This window comes from Protopterus annectens, chromosome 1.part1, assembly GCF_019279795.1.
Source record: "Protopterus annectens isolate FY-2018-M chromosome 1.part1, PAN1.0, whole genome shotgun sequence".
Taxonomy (NCBI): Eukaryota; Metazoa; Chordata; order Ceratodontiformes; family Protopteridae; genus Protopterus; species Protopterus annectens.
The window spans coordinates 1,074,503,486-1,074,527,748 of NC_056726.1; positions in this window are offsets into that span (position 1 = coordinate 1,074,503,486).

Sequence of the window (24,263 nt, forward strand, 5' to 3'; positions counted from 1 at the left end):
TGGTCAGAGTGCTACCCAAGGCTATTGCATGAATACTGAGATCTGCTGGTGTTGGGCCAGTTACCAAAGACTCACTGACATGGAGGAGTTTGTTTTGGCTGTAAAGGATACAGGCAGATAAGAGTGCTGCACAGGGCTGTTGCATGAATACAGAGACATGCTGGTATTGGGCCTGTTAGGAAATAGTCCCTGACATGGAGGAGTTCTTATAGGCTGTAAAGGAGTCAGACAGGTCAGAGTGCTGCCCAGGGCTGTGGCATGAATACAGAGACCTGCTGGTGTTGGCCTGCTACCAAACACTCACTGACACAGAGGAGTTCCTATAGGCTGTAAAGAATCCAGGCAGGTCACAGTGTTTCCCAGGGCTGTTGCATGAATACAGAGAACTACTGGTGTTGTGCCTGTTGCCGAACACCCACTTACATGGAGGAGTTCCTGTAGGCAATAAAGGATGCAGGTAGGTCAGAGTACTGCCCAAGGATGTTGCAGGAATACAGAGACCTGCTGGTTTTGGGCCAGTTAACCAACACTCACTGACATGGAGCAGTTCCTATAGGCTGTAAAGGATCCAGGCAGGTCAGAGTGTTGCCAAGGGCTGTTTCATGAACACAGAGACCAGCTGGTGTTGGCCTGTTACCAAACACTCACTGACATGGAGGCGTTCCTATAGGCTGTAAAAGATCCAGGCAGGTCAGGGTGTTGCCCAGGTCTGTTGCACGAATACAGAGACCTACTGATGTTGGGCCTGTTACCAAACACTCACTGACATGGAGGAGTTCTTATAGGCCGCAAAGGATGCAGGGAGGTCAGAGTGTTGCCAAGGGCTGTTTCATGAACACAGAGACCAGCTGTTGTTGACTTGTTACCAAACACACACTGACATGGAGGCGTTCCTATAGGCCATAAAGGATGCAGACAGGTCATAGTGCTGCCCAGGGCTGTTGCATGAATACAGAGACCTGCTGGTTTTGGACCTTTTATCAAACACTCACTGACATAGAGGAGTTCCTATAGGCTGTAAAAAATTCAGGCAGGCCAGAGTGCTGCCCAGGGCAGTTGCATGAATACAGAGACCTGCTGGTGTTGGCCTGTTATCAATACTCACTGACATGGAGGAGTTCCTTTAGGCTGTAAAGTATCCAGGCTGGTAAGAGTGCTACCCAGGCTGTTGCATGAACAGAGAGACCGGCTGGTGTTGGGCCTGTTACCAAAGACTCGCTGACATGGAAGAGTTCCTATAGGCTTAAAAGGATCCAGGTAGGTCAGAACACTGCCCAGGGCTGTTGCATGAATACAAAGACCTGCTGGTTTTGTGCCGATTACCAAACACTCACTGGTATGGAGGAGTTCCTATAGGCTCTAAAGAACCCAGGGAGGGCAGAGTGTTGGATAGGGCTGATGCATGAATAGAGAGACTTACTGGTGTTGGCCTGTTACCAAACACTCACTGACATGGAGGAGCTTCTATGGGCTCTAAAGGATCAGGGCAGGTCAGGGTGCAGCTGAGGCCTGTTTCAGGAATACAGAGACCTGCGGGAGTTATGCCTGTTGCCAAACACTCACAGACATGGAGGAGTTCATATAGGCTGTAAACGACCCAGGCAGGTCAGCATGCTGCTCAGGACTGTTGCATGAATTCAGAGACCTGGTGGTGATGGGCCTGTTAACAAACACTCACTGACATGGAGGAGTTCCTATAGGCTGTAAAGGACCCAGGCAGGCCAGAGTGCTGCCCAGGGCTGTTGCATGAATTCAGAGACCTGCTGGTGTTGGCCTGTTACCAAACACTCACTGACATGGAGGAGTTCATATAGGCTGTAAAGGACCCAGGCAGGTCAGAGTGCTACCCAGGGCTGTTGCATGAGTACAGAAACCTGCTGGTGTTGGCCTGTTACCAAACTCTCAATGACATGGAGCAGTTCCTATAGGCTATAAAGGATCCAGGCATTTCAGAGTGCTGCCCAGGGCTGTTGCATGAATACAGAGACCTGCTGGTGTTGGCCTGTTACCAAAAACTCACTGACATGGAGCAGTTCCTACAGGCTGTAAAGCATCCAGGCAGGTCAGAGTGTTGCCCAGGGCTGTTGCATGAATGCAGAGACCTGCTAATGTTGGGCATGTTACCAAAAACTCACTAACATGGAGGAGTTCTTATATGCTGCAAAGGATCCAGGCAGGTCAGAGTGCTGCCCTGGGCTGTTGCATGAATACGGAGACCTGCTGGTGTTGGCCTTTTACCAAACACTCACTGACATGGAGGAGTTCTTATAAGCTGTTAAGGGTCCAGGAAAGGTCATAGTGCTGCCCAGGGCTGTTGCATGAATACAGAGACCTGCTGGTGTTGGGCCTGTTACTGAACACTCACTTACATGGAGGAGTTCCTATAGGCTGTAAAGGACCCAGGCAGGTCAGAGTGCTGCCCAGGACTGTTGCATGAATAGAGAGACCTACTGGTGTTGGCCTGTTACCAAAAACTCACTGACATGGAGCAGTTCCTACAGGCTGTAAAGCATCCAGGCAGGTCAGAGTGTTGCCCAGGGCTGTTGCATGAATACAGAGACCTGCTAATTTTGGGCATGTTACCAAAGACTCACTGACATGGAGGAGATCCTATATGCTGCAAAGGATCCAGGCAGGTCAGAGTGCAGCCCTGGGCTGATGCATGAATATGGACACCTGCTGGTGTTGAGCCTGTTAGCAAACACTCACTGACATGGAGGAGTTCCAATAAGCTGTAAAGGACTCAGGCAGGTCAGATTGTTTCCCAGGGCTGTTGCATGTATACAGAGACCTGCTGGTGTTGGCCTTTTACCAAACACTCACTGACATGGAGGAGTTCTTATAGGCTTTTAAAGGTCCAGGAAAGGTCAGATTGCTGCCCAGGGCTGTTGTTTGAATACAGAGACCTGCTGGGGTTGGCCTGCTACCCAACACTTGACATGGAGAAGTTCCTGTAGGCTGTAAAGAATCCAGGCAGGTCACAGTGTTGCCCAGAGCTGTTGCATGAATACAGAGAACTACTGGTATTGGGCCTGTTACCAAACACTCACTGACATGGAGCAGTTCCTATAGGCTGTAAAGGATCCAGGCAGGTCAGAGTGCTGCCCTGGGCTGTTGCATGAATACGGAGACCTGCTGGTGTTGGCCTTTTACCAAACACTCACTGACATGGAGGAGTTCTTATAAGCTGTTAAGGGTCCAGGAAAGGTCAGAGTGCTGCCCAGGGCAGTTGTATGAATACAGAGACCTGCTGGGGTTGGCCTGCTACCAAACACACACTGACATGGAGGCGTTCCTATAGGCTGTAAAGGATGCAGACAGGTCATAGTGCTGCCCAGGGCTGTTGCATGAATTCAGAGACCTGCTGGTGTTGGGCCTGTAACTGAACAGTCACTTACATGGAGGAGTTCCGATAGGTTGTAAAGGACCCAGGCAGGTCAGAGTGCTGCCCAGGACTGTTGCATGAATAGAGAGACCTACTGGTGTTGGCCTGTTACCAAAAACTCACTGACATGGAGCAGTTCCTACAGGCTGTAAAGCATCCAGGAGGGTCAGAGTGTTGCCCAGGGCTGTTGCATGAATACAGAGACCTGCTAATTTTGGGCATGTTACCAAAGACTCACTGACATGGAGGAGATCCTATATGCTGCAAAGGATCCAGGCAGGTCAGAGTGCAGCCCTGGGCTGATGCATGAATAGGACACCTGCTGGTGTTGAGCCTGTTAGCAAACATTCACTGACATGGAGGAGTTCCAATAAGCTGTAAAGGACTCAGGCAGGTCAGAGTGTTTCCCAGGGCTGTTGCATGTATACAGAGACCTGCTGGTGTTGGCCTTTTACCAAACACTCACTGACATGGAGGAGTTCTTATAGGCTGTTAAGGGTCCAGGAAAGGTCAGAGTGCTGCCCAGGGCTGTTGTTTGAATACAGAGACCTGCTGGGGTTGGCCTGCTACCCAACACTCACTGACACGGAGAAGTTCCTGTAGGCTGTAAAGAATCCAGGCAGGTCACAGTGTTGCCCAGAGCTGTTGCATGAATACAGAGAACTACTGGTGTTGGTCCTGTTACCAAACACTCACTGACATGGAGCAGTTCCTATACGCTGTAAAGGATCCAGGCAGATCAGAGTGTTGCCAAGGGCTGTAACATGAACACAGAGACCAGCTGTTGTTGACCTGTTACCAAACACTCACTGACATGGAGGCGTTCCTATAGGCCATAAAGGATGCAGACAGTTCATAGTGCTGCCCAGGGCTGTTGCATGAATACAGAGACCTGCTGGTGTTGGGTCTGTTACCGAACACTCACTTACATGGATGAGTTCCTGTAGGCAATAAAGGATGCAGGCAGGTCAGAGTACTGCCCAAGGCTGTTGCATGAACACAAAGACCTGCTGATTTTGGGCCTGTTACCAAACACTCACTGACATGTAGCAGTTCCTATAGGCTGTAAAGGATCCAGGAAGGTCAGAGTGTTGCCAAGGGCTGTTTCATGAACACAGACACCAGCTGTTGTTGACCTGTTACCAAACACACACTGACACGGAGGCGTTCCTATAGGCCATAAAGGATGCAGACAGGTCATAGTGCTGCCCAGGGCTGTTGCATGAGTACAGAGACCTGCTGGTGTTGGCCTGTTACCAAGCACTCACTGACATGGAGCAGTTCCTATAGGCTGTAAAGGATCCAGGCAGGTCAGAGTGCTGCCCAGGGCTGTTGCATGAATACAGAGACCTGGTGGTGATGGGCCTGTTAACAAACACTCACTGACATGGAGGAGTTCCTATAGGCTGTAAAGGACCCAGGCAGGTCAGAGTGCTGCCCAGGGCTGTTGCATGAATTCAGAGACCTGCTGGTGTTGGCCTGTTACCAAACACTCACTGACATGGAGGAGTTCATATAGGCTGTAAAGGACCCAGGCAGGTCAGAGTGCTACCCTGGTCTGTTGCACAAATACAGAGACCTGCTGGTGTTGGCTGTCCAACAACACTCACTGACATGGAACAGTTCCTATAGGCTGTAAAGGATCCAGGCAGGTCAGAGTGCTGCCCAGGGCTGTTGCATGAATACAGAGACCTGCTGGTGTTGGGCTGTTACCAAAAACTCACCGACATGGAGCAGTTCCTACAGGCTGTAAAACATCTAGGCAGGTCAGAGTGTTGCCCAGGGCTGTTGCATGAATACGGAGACCTACTGGTGTTGGGCCTGTTAGCAAACACTCACCGACATGGAGGAGTTCCAATAAGCTGTAAAGGACCCAGGCAGGTCAGAGTGTTGCCCAAGGCTGTTGCTTGTATACAGGGACCTGCTGTTCTTGGCCTTTTACCAAACACACACTGACATGAAGGAGTTCTTATAGGCTGTTAAGGGTCCAGGAAAGGTCAGAGTGCTGCCCAGGGCTGTTGTATAAATACAGAGACCTGCTGGGGTTGGCCTGCTACCAAACACTCACTGACACGGAGAAGTTCCTGTAGGCTGTAAAGAATCCAGGCAGGTCACAGTGTTGCCCAGAGCTGTTGATGAATACAGAGAACTACTGGTGTTGGGCCTGTTACCAAACACTCACTGACATGGAGCAGTTCCTATAGGCTGTAAAGGATCCAGGCAGGTCAGAGTGTTGCCAAGGGCTGTTTCATGAACACAGAGACCAGCTGTTGTTGACCCGTTACCAAACACACACTGACATGGAGGTGTTCCTATAGGCCATAAAGGATGCAGACAGGTCATAGCGCTGCCCAGGGCTGTTGCATGATTACAGAGACCTACTGGTGTTGGCCTGTTACCAACCACTCACTGACATGGAGGAGTTCCTATAGGTTGTAAAGGACCCAGACAGGTCAGAGGGTTGCCCAGGGATATTACATGACTACAGAGATCTACTAGTTTTGGCCTGTTAGCAAACAGTCATTGACATGGAGGTTCTCCTATAGGCTGTAAAGGATCCAGGCAGGTCAGAGTGCTGCCCAGGGCTGTTGCATGAATACAGAGACCTGGTGGTGATGGGCCTGTTAATAAACACTCACTGACATGGAAGAGTTCCTATAGGATGTAAAGTACCCAGGCAGGTCTGAGTGCTGCCTAGGTCTGTCACATGACTACAGAGACCTGCATGCGTTGGCCTGTTACCAAACACTCACTGACATGGAAGAGTTCCTGTCAGCTGTAAAGGTTCCAGGCACGTCAGAATGCTTATCAGTCTATTGCATGAAGACAAAGACCTGCTGGTGCTGGGCCTGTTTCAAAACACTCACTGATATGGAGGAGGTCCTATAGGCTGTAAAGGATCCCGGCAGGTCAAAGTGCTGCCCATGGCTGTTGCATGAATACACACACCTGCTGGTGTTGACATGTTACCAAACACTCACTGACATGGAGGAGTTCCTTTAGGCTGTAAAGGATCCAGGCAGGTCTGAGTGCTGCCCAGGGCAGTTGCATGAATACAGAGAGCTGCTGGAGCTGGGTTGAAACCGATGACTCACTGACATGGAGGAGTTTCTATAGGCTGTAAAGTATGCAGGCAGGTCAGCATGCTGCCCAAGGATTTTGCATGAATGCAGAGACCAGCTGGTGTTGGGTCTGTTATGAAACAAACACTCACTGACATGGAGGAGTTCCTATAGGCTGTAAGGGACCCAGACAGGTCAGAGTGCTGTCCAGGGCTGTTGCATGATTACAGAGACCTGCTGGTGCTAGCCTGTTACCAACACTCACTGACATGGAGGAGTTCCTATAGGCTGTAAAGGATCCAGGCTGGTCAGAGTGCTGCCCAGGTCAGTTGCATGAATACAGAGACCTGCTGTTGTTGGGCCTGTTACCAACCATGCACTGACATGGAGGAGTTCCTATAGGCGGTAAAGGATCCAGGCTGGTCAGAGTGCTGCCCAGGTCAGTTGCATGAATACAGAGACCTGCTGTTGTTGGGCCTGTTACCAAACACTCACTGACATGGATGAGTTCCTATAGGCTGTAAGGCACCCAGGCAGGTCAGAGTGCTGCCCAGGGCTGTTGCATGAATACAGAGACCTGCTGGTTTTGGGCCTTTTATCAAACACTCTCTGACATGGAGAAGTTCCTATAGGCTGTAAAGGATCCAGGCAGGTCAGAGTGCTGTCCAGGGCTGTTGCATGATTACAGAGACCTGCTGGTGTTGGCCTGTTATCAGCACTCACTGACATGGAAGAGTTCCTATAGGCTGTAAAGTATCCAGGCTGGTCAGAGTGCTGCCCAGGCTGTTGCATGAATACAGAGACCAGCTGGTGTTGGGCCTGTTACCAAAGACTCACTGACATGGAGGAGTTGCTATAGGCTGAAAAGGATCCAGGAAGGTCAGAGCGCTGCCCAGGGCTGTTGCATGAATACAAAGACCTGCTGGTTTTGTGCCTATTACCAAACACTCACTGGTATGGAGGAGTTCCTATAGGCTGTACAGGACCTAGGGAGAGCAGAGTGTTGGCCAAGGCTGATGCATGAATACAGAGAAATATTGGTGTTGGCCTGTTACCAAACACTCACTGACATGGAGGAGTTCCTATGGGCACTAAAGGATCAGGGCAGGTCAGAGTGCAGCTGAGGCCTTTTGCATGAATACAGAGACTGGCAGGAGTTGTGCCTGTTGCCAAACACTCACTGACATGGAGGAGTTCATATAGGCTGTGAAGGACCCAGGCAGGTCAGCGTGCTGCCCAGGACTGTTGCATGAATACAGAGACCTGCTGGTGTTGGCCAGTTAGCAAACACTCACTGACATGGAGGAGTTCCTATAGGCTGTAAAGGACCCAGGCAGGTCAGGTTGCTGCCCAGGGCTGTTGCATGAATACAGACACCTGCTGCTGTTGGCCTGTTACCAAACACTCACTGACATGGAGCAGTTCCTATAGGCTGTAAAGGTTCCAGGCAGGTCAGAGTGTTATTCAGGGCTGATGCATGAATACAGAGACCTGCTGGTGTTGGGCCTGTTACCAAACACTCAATGACATGGAGCAGTTCCTATAGGCTATAAAGCATCCAGGCATTTCAGAGTGCTGCCCAGGGCTGTTGCATGAATACAGAGACCTGCTGGTGTTGGCCTGTTACCAAATACTCACTGACATGAAGCAGTTCCTATAGGCTGTAAAGCATCCAGGTAGGTCAGAATGTTGCCCAGGGCTGTTGCATGAATACAGAGACCTGCTAGTGTTGGGCATGTTACCAAAGACTCACTGACATGGAGAAGTTCCTATATGCTGCAAAGGATCCAGGCAGGTCAGAGTGCTGCCCTGGGCTGTTGCATGAATACAGAGACCTGCTGGTGTTGGGCCTGTTACCAAACACTCACTGACATGAAGGAGTTCCTATAGTCTGTAAAGGATAAAGGAAGGTCACAGTGCTGCCCAGGGCTGTTGCATGAATACAGAGACCTGCTGATGTTGGCCTGTTACCAAAGACTTACTGAAATGGAGGATTTGCTACAGGCTGTAAAATATCCAGGCAGGTCAGACTGTTGCCCAGGGCTGTTGCATTAATACAGAGACCTGCTGGGGTTGGCCTGTTACCAAACACTCACTGACATGGAGGAGTTCCTATAGGCTGTAAAGGATCCAGGCAGCTCAGAGTACTGCCCAGGGCTGTTGCATGAATACAGAGACCTGCTGGTGTTGGGCCTGTTTCCAAACACGCTCTGACATGGAGGAGTTCCTATAGGTTGTAAAGGATCTAGGTAGGTCAGAGTGTTGCCCAGGGCTATTATATGAATACAGAGACCAACTGTTGTTGCCATTGTTAGCAAACACTCAGTAGTTTATTATGTAGTAGCAGCATACAGTAGAAGAAGATGTCAATAATATCTGAATCACTTCTTCAAGACAGTATTCAAAGCCACAGACAACAGCAATTTGGTATATGGACTAGCCAGAGGTAGCCAAGGCCTTTGACACAATCCTCCTCTCAGGCATCATTGATAAACTCACCCACCTGGATATTAACCCATATAGTGTCAGGTGAGTTGCAAACTGGCTCACTGATAGAACTCATACTATCAAAATAGGAGAATTCACCTCCTAAAGCAGGCCTATAACCAGTCAGGTTTCACAGGGATTGGTTCTGGGACCCCTATTGTTCAGAATCTACTTCTCTGAAGTACATACTAAAACTGAAGTACTGTGGCTGACAAAGTTTGCTGACGACTGCAAACTGGGAGCGATCACTGATACCACTAGCGATGTCAACATCCTGCAAAAGGGTCTTGCACAGACTAACGACTGGTGCCAAAGTCATGGTCTTAAACTCAATGTAAAAAAGTGCATTATCTTCCCTTTTGGCAAGGGTGATGTTTCTGCAAACTGCCACTACAATAAGAATTCCCTAATCACACAGTCAGTGGTGAGAGATCTAGACACACAGGTTGACAGCAACCTTAACTTTGATCACCATGTCTCCACAGTGGTAAGAAGGGCATTTTATATTGCTGATCTCATAAATAAGGGCATTGCCTCCAGAAAAAGAAAAAGATGTTATAACCCACACTGTTCTCTCCCCTCATCAGGCCAATAATACAACTCTCCCTTTGGTATGTTCCTTTCCAAACACCTGCAGCAATTGGAGAGACCACAAAGATTCCTTACAAAGAAAATTCAGGGTCTTCAAGATCTGCCTTAAGTGGACAGACTGAAATCATTGTTACTTTACTCTGTGTCACACAGACTGCTCAGAGGCGACCTGTGCCTTGCATATAGAGAAATCTCTGACCCAGCTTTAATGGAAATGCTGCACATTTACAAGTCAAATGCCACACAGGTCACTGATTCAAAGGACCTTAACCTGGTATATGATTTCAACAGAACTTGCTGGAGAGACAGATTTGTCAAAGCACACACACATATTCTTCTCCAAAAAACACAGATAAAACTGCAGGATAGTTGAAGCAAAAGCTTTACTGGTGCATCCGGTACCATGGCTTATGCCTTCAAGGAATGTGTAATATACCATGCAGCACATGTTTAAATACATCTTTCATTAATCATTTAATTAAACAATTGTTTAATTTAATTTAAAAATTCCCACCCAGGCAGTTTAGAAAATATATGCAATGTGGCTTTAAATATTTAAATATTTGTATTAGTATATTAAATAAGGGTGGGAATTGTTAAATTAAATTAAACAATTGTTTAAGTAAATGATTAATGAAAGATGTTTTTAAACATGTGCTGCATGGTGTATTAAATATTCCTTGAAGGTGTAAGCCATGGTACCAGATGCACCAGTAAAGCTTTTGCTTCAACTATCCTGCAGTTTTGTCTGTGTTTTTTGGAGAGACAGATTTGTCTCAGAGGTTACCCACCTATGGAACAATCTTCCTGTTCATGTTAAACAAAGCCCCTCGCTGGACCTATTTAAGCACAATTTGGACATTTGGATGGGTAACCGTAAATTCACTCCCAGGGTTTCACCTGTGTTCCTCTTGGACAGTGGCAATTAGGTGCCAATTTTAGTGTTTGCTTGAACCAGACACCCTTGGAAACATGGGTTGAACTTGGCTAGGCTTGTAAGGGCCTTGGGGCCATTAGCCTAATAACCTCCTATGATCCTATGATCCCATGAAGTTTATTTCTCTGAGCTCATCTGTACCCTTCACTGAAACATTTTCTTTCTATTGAAATTGCATGTAAAATATAAAATGAAGATACTTGCTTGCTTTAACACGGCTGCATTTTCATGCCCATGGAAAGATAATACTATATTTATGTCTAACAAATTACATTTAAGTGAAACCTAATCTTAGAATCAACAACAAACTTACCTCAAGACTATTCAAACAGGGCAAAGTGGTTCAGCTTCTCCATGTCCAGATATCCAGAAGCAAAGTCCCATATCATATCCTTGTATGCTATAGACTACCTTTTATGACCCAAGAAACCCAAAACTCATACTTGGACTTGCTTTATACTCTCAGCATTCAACCCAATACCATATTCATGGTTAACTTTGATTACCCCACTATAAACTGAGATACTTACTTGACACCCCAGACATATAGGCCCAGAGATTCCTGGACTTCATAAACAAAAACACCTTGGACCAGATAGTCAATATGCCTGCAGGAGTGCAAACTTACTCAGCTGTGTCCTCTGTAGTAAGGTCAGATGCTAAAGCTTTCTCCTTCATAATAAAAATCAATTTTGTGACCCCAGATAACCATGTAACATGATTGACTTCAACAACTGGCTAAGCTTCTGGTGTCATTCTAAGGGAATCTAGTATCTGTCTTCCTAGGATGACATAATTGATAGACCACAATGCTTTGCCAGAGATGGCCTGCACCTGTCACCCTTGGGATTCCGGATACTGGCTAAGGCTCTTGCCACCCCTATAGGCCTTTTTTAAGCAAGGTTCAAATGACAAATTCACCACCATAACAGGTACAAGCAAGCAAATCTGAGGGTAATGCTACTCAGTGCTAGAAGTCTAAATCTCAAAATGCACTCACTCGAGGCACTCCTTAAAATGGAGAACATCGACATCTGTGCAGTGACAGAGACCTGGTTCAAGGCTCCAGAGAGCACCCCTACATTAACAGGCTATAATTCATACCACACCTTTCAGCCACCTAACCTGGACCAAAACACTAAAGGTGGAGGCTTGTCCATATTCATTAAGGATATCCACACATCCAGGCTAGTTGCTCAGCATAATGCATCTGAGATTATCCAAGTGCAATTAACTCTGGGCAAGACCGCAATCCAAATTGTAACTTACTACAGATCCCCCACCATGCCCCAATATTCCCACTCCTAATTTCTTGATACACTGGAAAATATTAGGGTACAACCTAACACCCTAATAATGGGTGATTTCAACTACCCCACCATTAACTGGGAAAACTACTCATGTACCAACTCTTTTGCTCAACATTTTCTGGAATTCATAAATTCCAATGCCTTGGATCAGCTTATCCACACCCCCACCACGGGCAGCAATATCCTAGACCTGGTCATTACCAACATGGGTCGACTGGGGTCCCACACCAGAGGTCAATTCCTCATTGGTCAGATCCGGCCACAAGCTAACCATCCTAGACATCCACATCCCGCCCCCACCCCCCATTAGGAAAACATCTGTAAAAAATTTCTCCAAAGCCAGCTTCACGCTTCTTAAGACAGAAGTGGTAAATTTCACGACACCCATGCAAATGGACAATAGTTGTACAACTGCTGAATCCTACACAAATGCACTTTATAAGCACTTACACGAGTGCATGGATCATGCTATCCCTAACAGAACCAAGATGCTATCCTCCAAAAAAAGGAAGCAAATCTGGTGGTCCCCTGCCATAAAAAAACTCTATAACAGAAGAAAGAAACTGCTGCAAAAAAGAGTAAAATCCCATGATTGGAGGAACTCCCTGGTCAGCCTTAGTAAGAAGCTGACATCCCGCATAAAATCCTCCAAAGCTAGTTATGAAAACAAAATCACCACTAATTCTAAAGACAACCACAAAGCATTCTATAGCTAGTTCAAGAATCTCAATGGCAACACTCAGATCTGCTCTGAGTTACAGCATAATGGCACCAAATATACAGAACCAACTGATATTGCTTACATACTGACAGATAGGTTCAGTGCTAACTTTACCCCCCTCTCACCCCATAAAGGGCCCAACTCTATACCAGAAGAATGCAAAATTCCTGTAATCATGGCTGCACAGGTAAAAACCACACTCTCCAAAGCCAAGAACACAGCATCCATGGGACCAGACAACATCCCAGGCTGCATTCTACACGAACTACAGAACAAACTGGCACCCCCACCTAAGTACCATGTTCAGTCATAGCCTCACCTCAGGCACTGTGCACAGTGAATGGTGCACAGTGACGGTTATCCCACTCCACAAAGGGGGAGCCACCATGGACCCGGGAACTACTGCCCCATTAGTAGCTGGTCTGCAAGGCCATGCAACGTATCATCATGGAACTTATAAACAAAGACATTGGTAATCTCCAAACTCTGGACCCCACCCAGTTTGGGTTTGTAAAAGGCAGATCATGTTTCCTAAACCTGATAGACTTCTTTGAAGCAGTCACAAGCCGTGGACATGGGTAAGGTGGTTCACACAGCCTATCTAGATCTCGCCAAGGCTTTTGACACCATCCCCAACTCTGGAATTATAGATAAACTCACTAAACTAGGTATAAATCCCTATGTCACAAGATGGGTTGCCAACTGACTCACTGACAGAACCCACACTGTGAAAGTAGCAGACTCCAAATCCGACTTTAGGCCAGTGACAAGTGGAGTACCACAGGGTTCAGTCCTGGGTCCTCTCCTGTTTGGTATCTACTTCTCTGAAGTACAGGCTAACACAGAAGGTCTTTGGCTAATAAAGTTCACAGATGACTGCAAACTAGGAGCCATAATCGAAACTCCTAACAATGTGGACATCCTACAAAAGGTCTTCACTGAGACAGATGCCTGGTGTCAAAGCCATGGCCTCAAGCTCAATGCCAAAAAGTGCATTATCATCCCCTTTGGTAAAAGCTCAGTACCCATGAACTACCACATAGGTGGTAGTCTACTTAACACCAAAAGTGTGATAAGAGACTTTGTTGCACAGGTGGACAGTAGTGTCTCCTTCGATAATCACATCACTACAGTAGTCAAGAAATCCTTCTATGTGGCACACCTCATCACAAAAGGTTTCTCATCCAGGAAAAAAGAGGTCATTGTTCCCCTCTACTCATCACTCATTAGACCCATTACAGAGTACAATGCCCCTTTTGGTATGTACCTCACAAGACATCTACAACAACTGGAAAGGCAGCAGGAATTCCTCACAAAGAGGATTACTGGCCTCAAACAGATGCCCTACGCAGACCGTCTCAGAAAACTCCAGTTTTACTCTGTCGCATATCGCCTACTCAGAGGCGATCTCTGCCTAACATACAAAGCTATGTCAAACCCAGAGCTGTTGGACATGCTCCACTTAAAGAAATCCCAGTCCCTCCAAGCTACATGCTCTAGAGACCTAAACCTTGTCACCACAATAAACAGAACAATCTGGAGGGATAGATTCCTGTCCCAGAGACTTCCCATACTCTGGAACAAACTACCTGTCTATAACAAAGCTCCTCATTAGCACTCTTCAAGAAAAATCTTGATGATTGGATAAGAAATAGGAAATTCACCCTGGGGATCACCTTTGTGACTGTGCTCGACAGGGGCACAGGAAAATAATTTTCTTGGGTGGTGAAAGCCAGGATACCTTTTTGGCTAGTCTTATATAGGCCATAGAGCCAATAGCCTAGCACCTACCTATGAACCTATGAACCTATTTAGGAACTATTGTAATGCAAACTTTCTACTACTAAGTGATAACCTGTCCATATTTCATGCTACCCCCAAGCCCTGACAATGCAGCTGCCTATGCAGAGTTGTTCACAGAAACCTTATATAGTCATGTTATTAAACACATAAGACTGTTGTGCCTACTAGAAAAAAGCTCATAACTAACTCAAAAATAGTAAAAAAAAATGAGTAGGTAAGACAGAATGTTTTTCTTTATTTTGAAACTGTAACTCTTTGCTTTCATTGGTTCATAGGTATATATTTATATATATATATATATATATATATATATATATATATATATATATATATATATTAATATATATATATATATATATATATATATATATATATATATATATATATATGGGTCTACCTGACATGGTCGACAGGCCATATGATCGACACTCATTTGGTCGACAGTTCATTTGGTCGACAAGCATGTTAAGTGGGGGGCCACCCCCCTTACTATATATATATATATCAACTCCAGGGTTGCACAACATTGGGGAGGGGATATATATATTAGGCTTACTACCACTAGGACCTTTATAATTCTTCTTGTTCCATCAAACGTTGGGCTAGATCTTCAGAAGGATTGCTTGCCTTCAATTCACAGACTATATCACTAAATATCCCTGTCTGTAAGAAAAGCAACATTGATTCTGGTCAGGAAGCAACACTCAAATAGCCCTCTTGTTACTTAAAAATAACAGTATTATGTCAATGGACAAAGAAATGCTACCTGCAACCATTTTCAAACATCTGACTAGAGCATGTGACCTAGTTAACTACTCCTCCTTCTTACTCCACTTGACTGAACTAGGCAGTGACCCTCATGCCATCCCTGGGTTCCAAGGCTATCTGTGACATCTTCATGTGGCAGGTCCTCAACACACTAAAAATTCCTGCTCCTTTCATCAACTTAAAGGGGTATCCCAAGGATCCCAAATTGCACAAATGCTATTCAACACATATAATACTGGCTCTGCCCCTGTGCCAAATCAGACTAGCCATCTATCTCTTTAAACTGGACCTTGCCTATCTTGTGCTTACTATCCACTGTTACATCTTCCTTCTTACTATACTTCTCTCATATCTCCCTATTAGGCATCATTTCACTTCTCCTTATATACATTTTTTTTCTGATAAATGCTTGTAAAATCACTTCACAACTGACTTCCTTTCTCCACTATTGTCTTTACCTGTAATTAGTCCCTGTACCTTCTGTTTGCATTGTTTTTGACTCTTGTCCTCTTTACAAAACACAGTGCTTACCTCTATGCCTTACTGCACATGTTACCATTGTACAAACCCTGTGCTAACCTCTATGCCTTACTGCACGTTACCATTGTACAAACCCTGTGCTAACCTCTATGCCTTACTGCACATGTTACCATTGTACAAACCCTGTGGTAACCTCTAGGCCTTACTGCACATATTACTGTTGTACAAACCCAGTGCTAACCTCAATGCCTTACTGCATATATCACCATTGTCCAAACCCTGTGCTAACCTCTATGCCTTACTGCACAAATTACCATTGCACAAACCCTGTGCTAACCTCTATGCCTTACTGCACATATCACCATTGTACAAACCCAGTGCTAACCTCAATGCCTTACTGCATATATCACCATTGTTCAAACCCTGTGCTAACCTCTATGCCTTACTGCACAAATTACCATTGTACAAACCCTGTGTTAACCTCTATGCCTTACTGCACATGTTACCATTGTACAAACCCTGTGCTAACCTCTATGCCTCACTGCACATATTACCATTGTACAAACCCTGTGCTACCCCCTAGGCCTTACTGCACATATTACCATTGTACAAACCCTGTGCTACCCCCTAGGCCTTACTGCACATATTACCATTGTACAAACCCTGTGCTACCCCCTAGGCCTTACTGCACATATTACCATTGTACAAACCCTGTGCTAACCTCTATGCCTCACTACACATATTACCATTGTACAAACCCTGTGCTACCCCCTAGGCCTTACTGCACATATTACCACTGTACAATCCCTGTGCTAACCTCTATGCCTTACTGCACATGTTACCACTGTACAATCCCTGTGCTTACCTCTGTGCCTTACTGCACATATTACCACTGTACAATCCCTGTGCTAACCTCTATGCCTTACTGCACATATTACCACTGTACAATCCCTGTGCTAACCTCTATGCCTTACTGCACATGTTACCATTGTACAAACCTAGTGCGATCCTCTATTCCTTACTGCACATATTAGCACTGTACAAACCCATTGCTAACCTCTATGCCTTACTGCACATGTTACCCTTCTACAAACCCAGTGCTAACCTCTATGTCTTACTGCACAAATTACCATTGTACAAACCCAGTGCTAACCTCTATGCCTTACTGCACGTTACCATTGTACAAACCCTGTGCTAACCTCAATGCCTTACTGCACATGTTACCATTGTACAAACCCTGTGATAACCTCTATGCCTTACTGCACATATTACCATTGTACAAACCCAGTGCTAACCTCTATGCCTTACTGCACGTTACCATTGTACAAACCCAGTGCTAACCTCTATGCCTTACTGCACATATTACCATTGTACAAACCCTGTGCTAACCTCTATGCCTTACTGCACATATTACCATTGTACAAACCCAGTGCTAACCTCTATGCCTTACTGCACATATTACCATTGTGCAAACCCTGTGCTAACCTCTATGCCTTACTGCACATATTACCATTGTACAAACCCTGTGCTAACCTCTATGCCTTACTGCACATGTTACCATTGTACGAACCCTGTGGTAACCTCTAGGCCTTACTGCACATATTACTGTTGTACAAACCCAGTGCTAACCTCAATGCCTTACTGCATATATCACCATTGTCCAAACCCTGTGCTAACCTCTATGCCTTACTGCACAAATTACCATTGTACAAACCCTGTGCTAACCTCTATGCCTTACTGCACATATCACCATTGTACAAACCCAGTGCTAACCTCTATGCCTTACTGCATATATCACCATTGTTCAAACCCTGTGCTAACCTCTATGCCTTACTGCACATATTACCATTGTACAAACCCTGTGCTAACCTCTATGCCTTACTGCACATATTACCATTGTACAAACCCTGTGCTAACCTCTATGCCTCACTGCACATATTACCATTGTACAAACCCTGTGCTACCCTCTAGGCCTTACTGCACATATTACCATTGTACAAACCCTGTGCTAAACTCTAGGCCTTACTGCACATATTACCATTGTACAAACCCTGTGCTAACCTCTAGGCCTTACTGCACATATTACCATTGTACAAACCCTGTGCTAACCTCTATGCCTCACTGCACATATTACCATTGTACAAACCCTGTGCTAACCTCTAGGCCTTACTGCACATATTACCATTGTACAATCCCTGTGCTAACCTCTATGCCTTACTGCACATATTACCATTGTACAAACCCTGTGCTAACCTCTATGCCTTACTGCACATATTACCATTGTACAAACCCTGTGCTAACCTCTATGCCTTACTGCACATGTTACCATTGTACAAACCCTGTGCTAACCTCTATGCCTTACTGCACATATTACCATTGTACAAACCCTGTGCTAACCTCTATGCCTTACTGCACATATTACCATTGTACAAACCCTGTGCTAACCTCTATGCCTTACTGCACATATTACCATTGTACAAACCCTGTGCTAACCTCTATGCCTTACTGCACATATTACCATTGTACAAACCCAGTGCTAACCTCTATGCCTTACTGCACATATTACCATTGTACAAACCCAGTGCTAACCTCTATGCCTTACTGCACATATTACCATTGTACAAACCCAGTGCTAACCTCTATGCCTTACTGCACATATTACCATTGTACAAACCCAGTGCTAACCTCTATGCCTTACTGCACATATTACCATTGTACAAACCCAGTGCTAACCTCTATGCCTTACTGCACATATTACCATTGTACAAACCCAGTGCTAACCTCTATGCCTTACTGCACATATTACCATTGTACAAACCCAGTGCTAACCTCTATGCCTTACTGCACATATTACCATTGTACAAACCCAGTGCTAACCTCTATGCCTTACTGCACATATTACCATTGTACAAACCCTGTGCTAACCTCTATGCCTTACTGCACATATTACCATTGTACAAACCCTGTGCTAACCTCTATGCCTTACTGCACATATTACCATTGTACAAACCCAGTGCTAACCTCTATGCCTTACTGCACATATTACCATTGTACAAACCCAGTGCTAACCTCTATGCCTTACTGCACATATTACCATTGTACAAACCCTGTGCTAACCTCTATGCCTTACTGCACATATTACCATTGTACAAACCCAGTGCTAACCTCTATGCCTTACTGCACATATTACCATTGTACAAACCCTGTGCTAACCTCTATGCCTTACTGCACATGTTACCATTGTACAAACCCTGTGCTAACCTCTATGCCTTACTGCACATATTACCATTGTACAAACCCAGTGCTAACCTCTATGCCTTACTGCACATATTACCATTGTACAAACCCAGTGCTAACCTCTATGCCTTACTGCACATATTACCATTGTACAAACCCTGTGCTAACCTCTATGCCTTACTGCACATGTTACCATTGTACAAACCCTGTGCTAACCTCTATGCCTTACTGCACATATTACCATTGTACAAACCCAGTGCTAACCTCTATGCCTTACTGCACATATTACCATTGTACAAACTCAGTGCTAACCTCCATGCCTTACTGCACATATTACCATTGTACAAACCCAGTGCTAACCTCTATGTCTTAGTGCACATATTACCATTGTACAAACCCTGTGCTAACCTCTATGCCTTACTGCACATGTTACCATTGTACAAACCCTGTGCTAACCTCTATGCCTTACTGCACATATTACCATTGTACAAACCCAGTGCTAACCTCTATGCCTTACTGCACATATTACCATTGTACAAACCCAGTGCTAACCTCTATGTCTTACTGCACATATTACCATTGTACAAACCCTGTGCTAACCTCTATGCCTTACTGCACATGTTACCATTGTACAAACCCTGTGCTAACCTCTATGCCTTACTGCACATATTACCATTGTACAAACCCTGTGCTAACCTCTATGCCTTACTGCACATATTACCATTGTACAAACTCAGTGCTAACCTCCATGCCTTACTGCACATATTACCATTGTACAAACCCAGTGCTAACCTCTATGCCTTACTGCACATATTACCATTGTACAAACCCTGTGCTAACCTCTATGCCTTACTGCACATATTACCATTGTACAAACCCTGTGCTAACCTCTATGCCTTACTGCACATATTACCATTGTACAAACCCTGTGCTAACCTCTATGCCTTACTGCACATATTACCATTGTACAAACCCTGTGCTAACCTCTATGCCTTACTGCACATATTACCATTGTACAAACCCTCTGCTAACGTGTATGCCTTACTGCACATATTACCATTGTACAAACCCTGTGCTAACCTCTATGCCTCACTGCACATATTACCATTGTACAAACCCAGTGCTAACCTCTATGCCTTACTGCACATGTTTCCATAGTTTGGTTATTTTTATTATATTTTTTGCTATTTTTTTCTTACATTTTTTTTTGCTTTTTGTAGTTTGTAATTTGTTATTTGTATATGTATTTTATTCATGTCTTGGAGCTTATCTCCCCAGGCCAGGTCAACAAATGTAAAATAAAATAAATAAATAAATATGTTACTGTTAAATAAATTGTTAAAATCAGACTGTAAAAATCATTAGGCATTTTAAAATGGCAGTCAATAACAGACAGTAATGCAGGAAACTCAAGTATCTACTATACGTATACTCTAATGTACATTAGGAGGCAAAAAACCATACACAAACTTGTACAGAATTTTGTCTAGCTTTATTTAGGAAGCACATGTCATTTTATACTATTTGCAATCAGCTTTTGCCCACCTCACTGACGTGGTCAGTGACAGGGTCTTTACATCATAGTAACTTATGAAAAAGTGCTGAGATAGTGCTTTTAAAAAATCTTTTTCCCATGAGAATATTACAGCCTTGCAAGCACCTGGTCAGTCACAATGTCCTTCCGAGGATGTAGCCAATTCAAGGCTCTTAGATTAGCTCGAATACAATGGATGAATGTCTCTTTAATACATTTCTTTGTCTCTCTGTTCACCAGCTGGACATTATCTCTGATAGTGCACAAGGCCATTCTTCTGGTGGAAGCAGGAAAAGATACACATGCACACAGATTCATTATTTTCTAACTTTGCAAAATAATCTTTACTGACAGACATACGCCAGCTTAGCCAGCTACTGTCAGGGTCACACTCACAGTTTAAGCCTCAAGCAATAATATGAAAGTTTTATTTCTACTGCAATTCTAGTAAAATAGAATTAAATGCATTACATATTATACTGTTCTCAGCCTTTGTACTTCATATATATTCGAGTACATTTATATATGCCTGACCACACAGCTTATATATGTCTGCATATATGTCTTTCTAACAGTTGATATATTGAATACATATTTTTCTGACATTCTCCCTCCTGTTAATGCATTTCATTCTATTAGAAACATAAACAATATTATTTCATTTCTTAGCTTTTTCCCTTTGAGGACTTTCAGCTAAGCTAGTCATTGGTTTTATATTTCAGAAAAAGCATTATCTGAAATTAATCTTTCAATTTTAACACTTTGGTAAAAAGTTTCAGTAACAGATATATCAACAAATTTTTGATTAATCTTTTCATGCAGGGAATTTCACAGTAAACACATGCTCCTATTAGGAGTATACCCACACAAATAGCAATTAAATGTTTAATAGGATGGAACCCCACCCCCCCAAAAACAGATTCTGGAAAAAGTCCGTCAGTGGGTTTGGGCCTGGTTTAGTCATTGCTGATACTTGCTGAATTACCTCTAGGTGGTCATTGATTTCATGTTGGTTGTCTGGAATGTACGCACAGCATTCTTCTTCGTGTACCACCTCTTGCCGCTAGGGTGAAGTAAAGAGACATTCGATTTTGTAGCACAACAGTTTTTGTTGCATTCAGTTCATCAGTCACCAATTCTAGGGTGGAAAAAGTTGCATTGCTCATGACTTCTTGACAGCTTCCTCAGCTCCCAGATCGATTTGACTGCTCCATAGGCTGGTGGTATTCCTGCCCTGGATATAACACTGTTGCCCAAGTCCATATGAGTCAATTTACTTTTGTCTTTCACTGAATTATGGTCTTAACTGGACCTTCAGATTTTCGAGCTGTTTTCCTTACGTTTCGTATTTTACCCAAAGGTAATTCTGCAGTATGTCTTATTGCTGAAACCAGATAACCCAAAAACAACTGCGGACCAATTCTCAGGTAACCATTTATATGCCTTTTTCCCACAAATAAAATCATTACTTTGGTACTAATACGTGTTATCCCTGCATGAAACATTTTTCTATCCTTAATAGACAATTGCTTAGTTAAGACTGGATTGTCACATACTGCATTTAATGTAGTTTTCATTGAACTCAGATATGAATCATGGTTAGTATCACAAACAGTACCCCCACTTTTGACTTTAATGTAACATTTATAAGACATTATTATATTACCATTACTCCAGCCCACCTGGAGGTATCACTTTCAGAGAACATACAACTCCTTTTTGTGTGACAGGTAAAAATAAAGCTATTTTGTCCTGTGATCTCACAGTTCCTGTATCAAGAAAACTTTTCCAAGTCTTATTTTATTCCCAGAGGACAGTGGACATTAACAGTCTCTTATATGTTGTTGGTATAGCTGTACAAACCCAGCAATTTGAAATGTGCATAGTTTCTGTATGCACAAGCTTCATGGTCAGGTATGTGTTAAAGTTTGGATGCCAGTCTATAAACAGTTCATCACGCGTCTTCTCACTTTTACTCGTGTGGTTGAGTGCAGGAAAAACCACAATAAGAGAAAATTGTCATATTTAGTCAACAAATGCACTGACAAAGAAAATAATTATGCAATAGTTCTTAGGTTGCTCTGCTTTTTGTTTGCTTTACTCTTGGCCATTTGCCCTTGTGTATCAGTCACAAAGTTCTTATTCAGCTGAAAGTTCTTTTGTCTGAAAAAGAGTTAAACTGCAAAACAGATTTATTTATTAACAGTTTCTTTATATAATTAGCTAGTGAACTGTCAGCCTCCAGCTCTACAGGCATGAGAGCTTTTTACTGAGGCACATAATATGCCCTTCCAAATACTACTTCAAAGGGGATCAAACCCTTTACATTTGTTACTGTCTTCATGCTCAGCAATGCTAGAGGTAAACAGCAAATCCAATTCTTCTGAGTCTCACTCATCAACTTCCTTAACTTGTTTTTTAAAATCCCATTGTACCTCTCCACCAGTCCTGCTGACTGTGGGTGGTAAGCACAGTGATTCCTTAAGGAAATCCCAAAAAAATCTCCCAAGTTGTTGAATTGTCTGATTGACAAAATGTGTCCCATTGTCACTATAGATTCTTTCCGGTATGCCAAATCTAGGAATTATTTCCTTTACTAGGGCCTTTGCCACTGTTGCTGCATCCGGATTCCTGGTTGGAAAAGCTTCTACCCATTTTGAAAACATATCTATGATCACTAAACAGTATTTCTTTCCTTCACATTTATTCAACTCTATGAAGTCCATACAAATAGTATGGAATGGATATGGTGGTGTAGGGAAACTCCCTTGCTTGTTTTTAAATGCTCCTTGTGCATGGTGCTTGTTACAAGTATGACAAGCTGCACAAAATTTTATTGTATAATTTATGTATCCATATGTTTGGAATATTTTATTTACTAACTGTACCATCCCCCCTGTTGAGACATGGCTTTGCCCATGGCTCAACAAAGCTGCATATTTAAATAAATTAGACGGCAATATTGTTTTTTTTCCCTTTGGAAATGTACAGTCCATTCTCAAAAATTGCACCTTGTTTTACCCATTTTTGTTTTTTCTGCTTTTGTAGTAAGCATCTGCATTGTTTTTAACATGTCTAAATCTAAAATCTCAAAGGGTTGTAATTTCTTATTCAAAAATAAAGTTTCTGAGTCTGAGGCTGCTTGCTTTGCAGCTGCATCAGCTCGTGCATTACCTTTTGAAATTTTATTCTGTTGTTTTGTATGAGCTACACATTTACAAATAGCTACTTTGGTAGGCAACTGAATAGATTCTAATAGCTCCAAAATAAATTGCGCATGATTAACAGGTTTTCCACTGGATGTAATCATCCCTCTATTTTCTTTATTGTTGTGCAAACACATGCACTGTAGAAAAAGCATACTGATTATCAGTATATATGTTCACTTTTTTGCCTTTTACTAAAATACATGCTCCTGTCAAAGCTACCAGTTCTGCTGCTTGAGCATACAAGTTGTGTGGCAAAGTTTGTGCTTCTAAAATTTTAGTGTCTGTAACTACTGCATACCCCACCAGATCTTTCCCTGTAGGACCCCTTCTGCATGAGCCATCCACGTAATATGTCACCTTAGCATCATTTAAGGGCATATCTGTAAGATCTTGTCTAGGTAAAGCTAACTGTTCATATGAGGTTGACTCAGCAGTATGGTCATACATGAAAGATGTCTAGCAGGAGAAAGGTATGCAACTTTTTTTTTGTAGCAGAATTATTGCAACTGCATGAGGCATTCTTAATGTGAGAGGGTGGAATAACACCACTGAGGCTGAAGCCTGCACTGCCATTGCTGCTGCAACTACTGCTTGTACACAGTGAGGCAAAGATTGCACCACTGGGTCTAACTGTGATGAATAGTAAGCTATGGGGCATTGCTTATCCCCATGTTGTTGCTCTAATACTGATGTCATGTACCATTGCTTACAATCTATGGTCTAAAAAAAAACGTTTGTG